This window comes from Chiloscyllium punctatum, chromosome 30, assembly GCF_047496795.1.
Source record: "Chiloscyllium punctatum isolate Juve2018m chromosome 30, sChiPun1.3, whole genome shotgun sequence".
Classification (NCBI taxonomy): Eukaryota; Metazoa; Chordata; class Chondrichthyes; order Orectolobiformes; family Hemiscylliidae; genus Chiloscyllium; species Chiloscyllium punctatum.
This window is the reverse complement of record NC_092768.1, coordinates 61,241,790-61,249,548: the sequence shown is the minus strand read 5'-3', so window position 1 is coordinate 61,249,548 and position 7,759 is coordinate 61,241,790. Positions and strand designations below refer to the sequence as shown.

The window sequence follows — 7,759 nt, the reverse complement described above, 5'->3', positions numbered from 1 at the left end:
TCACATTTTTGTCAGTAATTCCCACCTTCCCATTTGTTATTCCAGCTCCAATTATTTTAATAAATCCCTGAATACAGGGACACATTTGAAAATCTCACTGGGTCCCTGATCAAACGGGTCCCTTTGCCTCCAGGCTGATGGATAATGGGTTTGTTTTCCTTCCTCACAGTTAACGTAGCGACCATCTACGTCCTGCTTTATAAAGATTGTGGATTGTCTCCATGTGTCAGACGTTACCTGGGGGCCATGGCAGCGGCGGATCTCCTGGTCATTATCCTCGACCTGATCCTGAGACACATTCCCATTGTTTATGTGGAACAGTTTCATTTCCTGATGGACTCCGTCCCCGTGTGTAATATCCACGGGGTCCTGCTTTATGCAGCCACTGACTGCTCTGTCTGGTTCACCGTCACTTTCACCTTTGATCGGTTTGTGGCCATTTGTTGCCAGAAGCTGAAAAGTAAATATTGCAGCGAGAAAACGGCGGCTGTGGTTCTGGGAGCAGTGACTGTGCTGAGCTGTTTAAAGAACATTTCCTGGTATTTTATTCTCACGGCTCAGTATTGTCTGATGAACTCCCCCTGGTTTTGTGATGTAACAGACGCTGTTCTATCCTCCAGTGTCTGGGTCACAATCGAGTCCCTCCACCACATTCTAACCCCGTGTGTCCCATTTCTCCTGATTCTGCTGCTCAATGTTCTCACCGTCAGACACATTTTAGTGACCAGCAGAGCCCGCAGGAGACTCCGCGCTCACACCAATGGGGACGCTCAGTCTGACACTGAAATGAGAAACCGAAAAAAATCCATCATTTTACTGTTTGTGATCTCGGCCAATTTCATCCTGTTATGGTCAATGTTAATGCTGTATTCTATATGGTACCGGATGTATTGGATTGGGTATCGGTCTGTGTATCTCGATCCCTTTGTGCAGGAATTGGGCTTCATGCTGCAGCTCCTCAGTTGCTGCACAAACACCGCGATTTATGCCGTGACCCAGACTAAGTTCAGGCAGCAGCTGAAGAATGTGCTGAAATATCCCTTCACCCAAATCCATCCATCAATCAAATTCCCTCATTAATCAATCCATCCGGGATTTTCTCATTTCAGTTCAGTGTTTCAGCGATGGAGCAGCCTGTCGCTATGGTAACAGACTGAGGGTAGCGCTGGTTTGTCCATCCTTATCCCACAGGGGGGTTACAGGGAAACATTTCAATGTTTCTCACAACTCAGGGGCCAGTGAGAAAAGGCACCATCCCACTGACTGTATCCATCACTTCCATTTGTAACCAATAAAAATGTTGATTAAATCGTGCCGAGCAGCAGAGTGACCGATGTTGTTGTGTGTCTTTGTGTTGGAGAAGCTGAGCTGGAGAGAGACAGACTCAGCCCCAAGTCCTGGTCCTCAGGGAAGGGGAGGGCACCGCGCCCTGAGCTCAGGAGCTGGCTTTAACTCCCTCTAACCCCCCCCCCCCATTCCAACCTGGCCTCCCCAATTGCTCACCCCCACTTTTCCTCCTCAATTCTTTCCCTCTCTCTGTCTTCCTGCACACTGTCTCTTTCTCACCACCTCTCCCTTTCACTCTCCCTGTTCCCCTCTCAGACATCCCCCCCAACCCCGGTTTCTCCACCTGCCTCCACTATTCTTTCTGCCTCACTCTCCCCCTCTCTCTCTCACACCCCCAACATGAGTTTATCCACCTGCCTCCATTCTTCTCTCTCCCCCTCACCCTCTCTCTCTCTCTCTCTCTCTCTCTCTCCTGTCGTATCTATCTCCTTCTCACAATTCTGGCTCTACCCCATTTTCCACACCTCGCACTTCCCACATCTCTCGATCATCTCACACCCACACGCCGCAGCCCCCCCCCCCCCCCCCCCACAAGCAGACTCACCACCAACCTGCAGTCTCTGGGTCAGAGGGAGAGGGAAGGACCAGGGAGACAGAGTGTGTCAGAGAGAGAGAATAAGGGCGGGACAGAAGGGAGAGAGATTCAGTTAGAGAGAAACGGAGGGTGGTGGGAAAAGAGAGACCAAGATAGGGAGATCGAGAGTGAGAGAAGATGGAGAGAGAGCGAAGGAGCAGGGAAAGACAGAGAGAGAGGGAAGGGAGAAATAAGGTGAGGGAGGGAGAGAGAGAGAAATAGGGGAGGACATAATGAGAGAGGGGTCAGAGAGAGTGGGACAGAGAGAGAGGGAGACAAAGAGAGAGGGGAAAAGAGAGAGGGGAGAGAGAAAGTGGGGGACAGAGAGAGGGGGACAGAGAGGGTGGGGGACAGAGAGAGGGGGATAGAAAGAGAGGGACAGAGAGAGGGGGGCAGAGAGAGGCAGACAGAGTGGGGGTGAGAAGGGGGGACAGAGAGGGGGGGCAGAGAGAGAGTGGGACAAAAGAGAGGGACAGAGAGGGGGACAGAGAGAGGATGGCAGAGAGAGGGGGGGACAGAGAGAGAGGGGGAGAGAGAGAGAGGGGGGAGAGAGACGGGGGGCAGAGAGAGGAGGGGACAGAGAAAGAGGGGGACAGAGAGAGGAGGACAGAGAGAGAGGGGAACACAGACAGAGGGGGGCAGAGAGAGGGGGGAACAGAGAGACGGGGACAGAGAGAGAGGGGGGCTGAGAGAGACGGGGCAGAGAGAGGGGGGGCCAGAGAGAGAGGGGGGCAGAGAGAGAGGGGTGACAGAGAGACGGGGGGGGGGGGGACAGAGAGACGGGGGGCGGCGGGGAAAGAGAGAGGGGGGACAGAGAATGGGGGGACAGAGAGAGAGGGACACACAGAGAAGGGGTCAGAGAGAGGGAAGGATAGAGAGAGAGGGGGACAGAGAGAGAGGGGGACAAGGGGGGACAGAGAGAGGGAGGACAGAGAGAGAGGGGGACAGGGAGAGAGGGGGACAGCGAGAGGGGGGACAGAGAGAAGGGAAAGATAGAGGTGGGTGGGAGGGAGAGGGTGGACAGGGAGAGGGCGACAGAGTGAGTGGCACAGAGAGTGGGGGAGATAGAAGAGATAGAAGGGGACAGAGAGGGAACAGAGAGAGAGGGGCAGAGAGAGTGGGACAGAGAGAGGGGTCAAAGAGAGAGGGGGTCAGAGAGAGAAGGGGACAGAGGGAGGGGGGACAGAGAGATGGTGACAGAGAGGGCGTAGAGAGAGGGCGACAAAGTTAGAGGCACAGAGAAAGGGGGATCAGAGAGGGGGGGAGAGAGAGAGGGGGAGATAGAGAGGGGGAGAGAGAGGGGGAGAGAGAGAGGGGGACAGAGAGAGCGGGTGAGAGAGAGAGGCAGACAGAGAGAGGGGACAGCGAGTGGTGGAGATGAAGGGGATCAGAGAGAGGGGGACAAAGAGAGAGGGGACATATAGAGGCGGGACACAGAGGGGGGACAGAGAGAGGAGGGCAGAGAGAGAGTGACAGAAAGAGACGACAGAGAGTGGGGGAGATAGAGGTGGTCAGAGAGAGAGAGAGACAGAGAGAGAGGGACAGAGAGAGAGGGGGACAGAGAGAGAGGGGGACAGAGAGAGTGGGGGACAGAGAGAGTGGGGGACAGAGAGAGGGGATCAGAGAGAGAGGGGACAAAGAGAAAGGGGGTCAGAGAGAGGGGGTCAGAGAGAGAGGGGACAGAGAGGGACAGAGAGAGAGGGGACAGAGGTAGAGGGGCAGAGAGAGGGGGCAGAGAGATGGGGGGAAGAGAGAGGGGGGAAGAGAGAGGGGTACAGGGAGTGGGAGTGATAGAGTGGGTCAGAGATGGGGGACAGAAAAAGTGGGAGGTAGAGGGGGTCAGAGAGAGGGGGACAGAGAGATGGGCACAGCGAGAGGGGCACAGAGAGTGGGGGAGATAGATGGGGACAGAGAGAGAGAGTGGGGAAAGAGAGAGAGATCGGGGCAGAGATAGTGGAACAGAGTGAGGGGTTCAGAGAGAGAGGGGGACAGAGAGAGAGGGGGGAACAGAGAGAGGGGGTCAGAGAGAGGGGGGACAGAGAGAGGGGCACAGAGAAAGGGGAGCAGAGAGAGGGCGTGAGAGAGAGTGTGACGGAAAAGGCAGAGGTAGAGGGGGTCACAGAGAGGGGGGATAGAGGGGGATAGAGGGTGGGTGACAGAGAATGGGGGTCAGAGAAAGGGGTACAGAGTGGGGGTGAGAGAGGGGGTCAGAGAGTGGGGGGATGGAGGGGGGAACAGAGAGAAAGGGAACAGAGAAAGTGGGGGACAGAGAGAGGGGGACATAGAGGGTGGGGGACAGAGAGAGCGGGGGACAGAAAGAGAGGGACAGAGAGAGGCAGACAGAGTGGGGGTGAGAAGGGGGGACAGAGAGAGGGGTGACAGAGAGAGAGTGGGACAGAAAGAGAGGGACAGAGAGAGGGGGGCAGAGAGAGGATGACAGAGAGAGGATGACAGAGAGAGGGGGGGACAGAGAGAGAGGGGGAGAGAGAGAGAGGGGGACAGAGAGACGGGGACAGAGAGAGAGGGGAAAACAGACAGAGGGGGGCAGAGAGAGGGGGGGAACAGAGAGAGGGGGACAGAGAGAGAGGGGGGCTGAGAGAGACGGGGGGCAGAGAGAGAGAGGGGGACAGGGAGAGAGGGAGACAGAGCGAGAGGGGACAGAGAGAGGGGTGGACAGAGAGGGGAAGGCAGAGAGAGGGGGGGTCAGAGAGGGGGGGACAGAGAGGGGGGCAGAGGGGGTCGACAGAGGGGGTACAGGGAGGGGGGACAGAGAGGGGAGACAGAGAGAGGGGTATAGAGAGAGAAGTGGACAGAGAGAGGGCAGGACAGAGAGTGATGGGACAGGGAGAGGGAGGTCAGAGAGAAGGCGACGGGGGGGGGGGACGGTGAGAGAGAGGGTGGACAGACAGAGGGGGGACAGAGAGAGGGGCGACAGAGAGAGAAGGGGATAGAGAGAGAAGGGGATGAGTGAGAGAGAGAGGGGGAGAGGGGGGGATGAGAGAGGGGGCAGAGAGAGAAGGGGACAGAGAAAGAGGGGGACAGAGAGAGAGGGGGACAGAGAGAGGGGAACAGAGAGACGGGGACAGAGAGAGAGGGGACAGAGTGAGGGGGGCAGAGAGAGGGCGAGGGAGAGAGGGGGACAGAGAGAGAGGGACAGAGAGAGAAGGGGAAAGAGAGAGAGGGGGACAGAGAGGAAGGGGGACAGAGAGAGGGGAACAGAGAGACGGGGACAGAGAGAGAGGGGACAGAGTGAGGGGGGCAGAGAGAGGGCGAGGGAGAGAGGGGGACAGAGAGAGAGGGACAGAGAGAGAAGGGGAAAGAGAGAGACGGGGACAGAGAGGAAGGGGGACAGAGAGAGAGGGGGCAGAAAGAGAGGGAGACAGAGAGAGGGGAACAGATGGAATGGGGGACAGAGAGACAGGGGGCAGAGAGAGAGGGGGCAAGGAGAGAAGGGGCAGAGATGGCGAGAGATAAAGAGGAGGCAGAGAGAGAGGGGGACAGAGAGAGAGGGGGAGACAGAGAGAGAGGGGAACAGAGAGAGAGAGGGGTAAGAGAGAGAGGGGCAGAGAGAGAGGGGGGTAGAGACAGGGGGCAGAGAGAGAGGGGGCAGACAGAGAGGGGAACAGAGGGAGAGAGGGGCAGAGAGAGTGTGGAGCAGAGAGAGGGGCAGACAAGGGAGGGCAGAGAGAGGGGAGGCAGAGAGAGGGGAGCAGAGAGAGAGAGGACAGATGAGAGGGGACAGTGAGAGAGGGGGACAGAGAGAGAGGGGGACAGAGGGAGTGGGGGACAGAGAGATTGAGGGGCAGAGAGAGGGGGGCAGAGAGAGAGAGTGGGAAAGAGAGCGGGGGACAGAGAGGGGGGACAGAGAGAGAAAGGGGACAGAGAGAGAGAGAGCGACGGGGGGGGAAAAGAGAGAGGTGGGAGACAGAGAGACGGGGACAGTGAGAGGGGGGGCAGAGAGAGAGGTAAACAGAGAGAGAGGGAGACAGAGAGAGAGGGGGACAGAGAGGTGGGGGACAGAGAGAGGGGTGGACAGAGAGGGGGAGGCAGAGAGGGAAGGAGAGAGAGAGAAGTGGACAGAGAGAGGGCAGGACAGAGCGAGAGGGGACAGAGAGAGAGGGGTCAGAGAGAAGGCGACAGAGGGGAGGGATAGTGAGAGAGAGGGTGGGCAGAGAGAGAGGGGACAGAGAGAGGGGGACAGAGAGAGGGGGACAGAGAGAGGAGGAGAGAGAGAGGAGGACAGAGAGGGGGGACAGAGAGAGAGGGGATAGAGACAGAGGGAGGAGAGAGAGAGGGGACAGAGAGAGAGGGAGACTGAGAGAGAGGGGGACAGAGAGAGAGAGGGGAAAGAGAGGTTTGGGGGAAGAGAGAGGGGGGACAGTGAGGGGGGGACAGAGAGAGAGGGGCAGAGAGAGTGGGACAGAGAGAGGGGTCAAAGAGAGGGGGGGTCAGAGAGAGAAGGGGTCAGAGAGAGAAGGGGACAGAGGGAGGGGGGACAGAGAGATGGTGACAGAGAGGGCGTAGAGAGAGGGCGACAGAGTTAGAGGGACAGAGAAAGGGGGATCAGAGAGAGGTGGGAGATAGAGAGGGGGAGAGAGAAAGGGAGAGAGAGAGGGGGACAAAGAGAGGGAGACAGAGAGAGGGAGGCAGAGAGAGCGGGTGAGAGAGAGAGAGGCAGACAGAGAGAGGGGACAGCGAGTGGGGGAGATGGAGGGGATCAGAGAGAGGGGGACAAAGAGAGAGGGGACAAATAGAGGCGGGACAGAGAGGGGGGACAGAGAGAGGAGGGCAGAGAGAGGGTGACAGAAAGAGAGGACAGAGAGTGGGGGAGATAGAGGTGGTCAGAGAGAGGGGGACAGAGAGAGAGGGGGTCAGAGAGAGAGGAGGAAAGAGAGCGGGGGACAGAGCGGGGGGCAGAGGGGGCGGACAGAGTGGGGTACAGAGAGGGGGGACAGATAGAGAAAGGTTACAGAGAGAGAGACAGGGACGGGGGGGGGGCAGAGAGAGGCGGGAGACAGAGAGACGTGGACAGAGAGAGGGGGGCAGAGTGAGAGGGAAACAGAGAGAGAGGGAGACAGAGAGAGAGGGGGACAGAGGGGAAGACAGAGAGAGGGGTGGACAGAGAGGGGGAGGCAGAGAGGGAAGGAGAGAGAGAGAGAAGTGGACAGAGAGAGGGCAGGACAGAGCGAGAGGGGACAGAGAGAGAGGGGTCAGAGAGAAGGCGACAGATTGGAGGGACAGAGACGGGAGTTACAGAGAGAGAATGGGATAGAAAAAGAAGGGGACAGAGATATGGCGACAGAGAGAGGATGACAGAGAGAGAGGGGGACAGAGAGAGAGGGGGACAGAGAGTGGGGGGACAGAGAGAGAGAGGACAGAGAGAGGGGGACAGAGAGAGGGGGATAGAGAGAGGAGGACAGAGAGAGGAGGACAGAGAGGGGGGACAGAGAGAGAGGGGATAGAGACAGAGGGCGTAGAGAGAGCGGGGACAGAGAGAGAGGGAGACTGAGAGAGAGGGGGACAGAGAGAGAGGGGGAAAGAGAGGGTTTGGGGGGAAGAGAGGGGGGGAGAGTGAGTGGGGGACAGAGAGAGTTGGACAGCGAGAGGGGGGACAGAGAGAGGGGAAAGATAGAGGCGGGTGGGAGGGAGAGGGGGGACAGGGAGAGGGCGACAGAGAGAGGGGGCACAGAGAGTGGGGGAGATAGAAGGGGACAGAGAGGGAACAGAGAGAGAGGGGCAGAGAGAGAAGGGGACAGTGGGAGGGGGGACAGAGAGATGGTGACAGAGAGGGCGTAGAGAGAGGGCGACAGAGTTAGAGGCACAGAGAAAGGGGGATCA

The 7,759-nt window shown here is 57.9% G+C and overlaps 1 long non-coding RNA gene across 1 annotated transcript in view; it reads right to left on the bottom strand.

Moving 5' to 3' along the window:
* Positions 1-243: 243 nt before the first annotated feature.
* The window catches only part of LOC140455037 (uncharacterized), a 742,733-nt gene continuing 735,217 nt past the window's right edge, over positions 244-7,759 (bottom strand). The window contains exon 6 of the long non-coding RNA XR_011952761.1: positions 244-453. This is a non-coding gene — a long non-coding RNA (uncharacterized lncRNA). The remainder of the gene's footprint in view (positions 454-7,759) is intronic.